The sequence below is a fragment of the Lissotriton vulgaris genome, unplaced genomic scaffold, assembly GCF_964263255.1.
Source record: "Lissotriton vulgaris unplaced genomic scaffold, aLisVul1.2 SCAFFOLD_3658, whole genome shotgun sequence".
NCBI classification, from domain to species: domain Eukaryota; kingdom Metazoa; phylum Chordata; class Amphibia; order Caudata; family Salamandridae; genus Lissotriton; species Lissotriton vulgaris.
The window spans coordinates 212,026-216,679 of NW_028252379.1; positions in this window are offsets into that span (position 1 = coordinate 212,026).

Below are 4,654 nucleotides of genomic sequence, written 5' to 3' on the forward strand. Positions count from 1 at the left end.
CCGCCCCGAGGGCGTGGCTGGCTGCGTCGGTGTCTAGGCCAGCCCACTCTAGGGCGGGAAAAGGCGCGCCCCGGCTACGCCGCTTCGGGCATACCAGCCGAGACGCGCCTCCCGCCCAAAAATGGCTTCCCGGGGGGATCGAGGCACTCAGCCATACGTTCGGGGGGACCGAGTGGTCGCCCCTTTCCATACATCCTTCATCCATCCACGCTATCATCTATACATCAATACGCCCACCCTTTCATCCATCCACACATCATTCATCGCATCCACCCATCATTCACCACAGCACCTTTTCACACATACATACATCATTCATCCATGCAATTTTTATCCATCCATACATCCAGCCATGTTTTCTTCCATCCGTCCTTCATCCGTCCACCCTTTTATCCTTTCATGCATCCTTTCATCCACACTTTTATTCATCCATCCACACTTGCATATTTCCATCCATACATCCATCCTTTTCTCATCCACCCTTCAATCCATACACCCATCATACAGCCACCTACATTTGCACACATCCATCCATCATTCATGCAACATTTTTATTAATACATCCATCTACCATTTATTCTACTAACAATACATCCATCCACACTTTCAGCTTTCCATCCATACATCCATCTTTACACATACACACTTCTATCCATCCACTCATCATTTGTCCAACAACCTTTTCAACGATCCATCAATCATTCATCCATGCAACATTTTCGACATCCATCTTAAAAATTAATTCCCCAATCTATACACACATCAACGCATCCATCCAGCCACACAATACTTATCCACCTACATTTTCACTCATACATCATTCATCCATGCAACATTTTAACTATCCATCCTTTCATTTTTCCATCCATCCATCCTACATGCTTCATCCATCCAACGTTTCATCTATACATCAATGCACACACACTTTCATCCATCCACCCATCATTCATCACACCACCTTTTCACACCTCCATACATCATTCATCCATTCAACATTTTATACATCCATACATCCACCTTTTATTACATCCGTCCTTCTTCCGTCCACCCTTTCATCCTTCCACGCATCCTTTCATCCATTCACACTTTCAACAATACATCCTGCATCCAACCACCCTTTCATCCTTCGATCCATACATCCATCCTTTACACATCCACACACCTTTTCACACATCCATCATTCATCCATGCGACATTTTATACATCAATCTTCAAATTATTCGGAAGTTATTGGATTTTTCAAACTAGTAAAGTCACTATGCAATATAGTTCCTATGCATGGTTCTGTGTCATCCTCAAGTGCCTTATTGATGTTTTACAACAAAACGTGCAATCGCTTTCTAAGACCTTGACCTCATTGTATATGTTGTTTAAAGAAGTTTCTAAGCAGCTGCCTGCATCCATCTAACAGTGCCTTGTCCAAAATATATTTTCATAAGTTGAAAAAAAGGACACAATACTTTACTGTAAATGGAAGTAAAAACAGAAAATATTCAAATTAGGTTTCATAAAAAATGAAAAAAACAGTATTTTCATTAAATTTTAATTTGCTTTCATACAATAATAGTAAATATATTTACTTAAATAACATTTTGAAACATTATTATCTTGTCTGTGCATTATTATTTACAAACTTCATAAAATATGTTACTGTGCAAATTTAGTTGAAAGAAACTACAACAAATGCACTCATTCTATGTTCTATAGCAAATTGAGGAAAATGCCCAAAATGTTACTGTGCACAATATTCTTTTTTTTAAAGAAGCAAGAACATGCACTCATTCTATGTTCTGTAGCAAATTCATCTGTCTTATACCTTGTGAAAGAATGGGAAAATAAAAACATATCCCACATTCATTAGAACTGCTACTCCCGTGAAAATGCTCATACGCCCACACTTTCATCCATCCACCCATCATTCATCCCACCACCTTTTCATACATCATTCATCCATGCAATATTTTATCCATCCATACATCCAGCCACGTTTTATTCCATTCGTCCACCCTTTTATCCTACCAGACATCCTTTCATCCACACTTTCATTCATCCATCCACACTTGCATCTTTCCATCCATACTTTCTCAGCCACACTTCGATCCATCCACCCATCATACAGCCACCTACATTTTCACACATCCATTCATCATTCAGGCAACATTTTTATTAATACATCTATCTAACATTTCAGTCTACTAACAATACATTCACTCACTTTCAGCTTTACATCCATACATCCATCCTTTACACATCCACCCTTCCATCCATCCACTCATCATTCGTCCACCCACCTTTTCAACAATACATCATTCATCCATGCAACATATTCAACATCCATCTTAAAATTTCAGTCTCCAATGTATATACACATCAACGCATCCATCCAGCAACACATCATTTATCCACCTACATTTTCACACATACATCATACATCCATGCAACATTTTAACTATCCATACTTTCACTCTACCATCCATCCTTCATCCATCCAACGTTTCATCTATACATCCATCCACCCACACTTTCATCCACCCACCCATCATTCATCACAACACATTTTCACACATCCATACATCATTCATCCATGCAACATTTTATACATCCATACATCCACCTTTTCTTACATCCGTCCTTCCGTCCACCCTTTTATCCTTCCATGCGTTCTTTCATCCACACTTTTATTCATCCATCCTTCATCCAGCCACACTTCCACCTTTCCATACATCCATCCTTTACTCATCCACCCTTCGATCCATACACCCATCATACAGCCACATAAATGTCCACACATCTATCCATCATTCATGCAACATTTTTATTAATACATTCATCTACCATTTCATTCTACTAACAATACATCCATCCACACTTTCAGCTTTCCATCCATACAGCCATCATTTACACATCCACCCTTCTATCCATTCACTCATCATTCGTCCAACAACTTTTTCAACGATCCATCAATCATTCATCCATCTGAAAATTTCATTCCACAATCTATACACACATCAACACATCCATCCAGCCACACATTATTTATCCACCTAGCTTTTCACACATGCATCATACATCCATGCAACTTTAACTATCCATCCTTTCATTCTTCCATCCATCCTTCATACATCCTTCATCCATCCATAGTTTCATCTATACATCAATTCACCCACACTTTCATCCATCCACCCATCATTCATCACACCACCTTTTCACACATCCATACATCATTCATCCATGCAACATTTTATACATCCATACAACAACATTTTCTTTCATCCGTCCTTCCGTCCAACCTTTCATCCTTCCACGCATCCTTTCATCCATTCACACTTTCAACAATCCATCCTGCATCCATCCACACTTTCATCCTTCCATCCATACATCCATCCTTTACACATCCACACACCTTTTCACACATCCATCATTCATCCATGCAACATTTTATACATCAATCTTCAGATTCTTCAGAAGTTATGGGTTTTTCAAACTAGTAAAGTCACTGTGCAATATTGTGCCTATGCATGGTTCGGTGTGTCATCCTCAAGTGCCGTATTGATGTTTTACAACAATACATGCAATCGCATTCTAAGACCTTCACATCATTGTATATGTTGTTTAAAGAAGTTTCAAAGCAGCTGCCTGCATCCATCTAAAAGTGGCTTGTACAAGATATATTTTCATAAGTTGGAAAAAAGGACACAACACTTTACTGTAAATGGAAGTAAAAAAAAATTAAATTACGTTTTATAAAAAATGTAAAAGTATTTTCAGTAAAGTTTAATTTGCTTACATACAATAATAATAAATATATTTACTTAAATAAAAAATGTAAACCTTATCTTGTCTTTGCATTATTATTTACAAACAACATAAATATGTTACTGTGCAAATTTAGTTTAAAAAAAATACAACAAATGCACTCATTCTATGTTCTATAGCAAATTGATCAAAATGCCTAAATTATGTTACTGTGCAATACTTTTTTTTAAAGAAGCTATACCACATGCACTCATTCGATGTTCTGTAGCAAATTCATCTGTCTTATACCTTCAGAAACAATGGTAAAAAAATATCCTACGTTCATTAGAAGTGCTACTCCAGTAATAATACTCACAACAAGATAAAAATTGTGAATAAGATACATCATTCATCCTACCACATTTTCACACATCCATACATCATTTATCTATGCAACATTTTATCCATCCGTACATCCACGTTTTCTTCCATCCTTCTTCCATCCACACTTTCATCCTTCCATGCATCTATTCATCCACACTTTCAACAATCCATCCTGCATCCCTCCACCCTTTCATCCTTCCATCCATACATCCATCCTTTCAACATCCACATTTCAATCCATCCAACAATCAATAATCCACCCACATTTTCACACATCCATTCATCCATGCAACTTTTAATACATCAATCTTCATATTCTTCACATGTTATAGGGTTTATTACATTAATAAAGTCACTGTGCAATATTGTGCCTCTGCATGGTTCGGTGTCATCCACATGTACCTTATTAATGTTTTACAACAATACATGCACTCACATTCTAAGACCTTGACCTCCTTGTATATGGTGTTTCAAAAACTTTCTAAGCATCTGCCTGCGTCCATCTAAGAGTGGCTTCAATAAGATATATTGTACA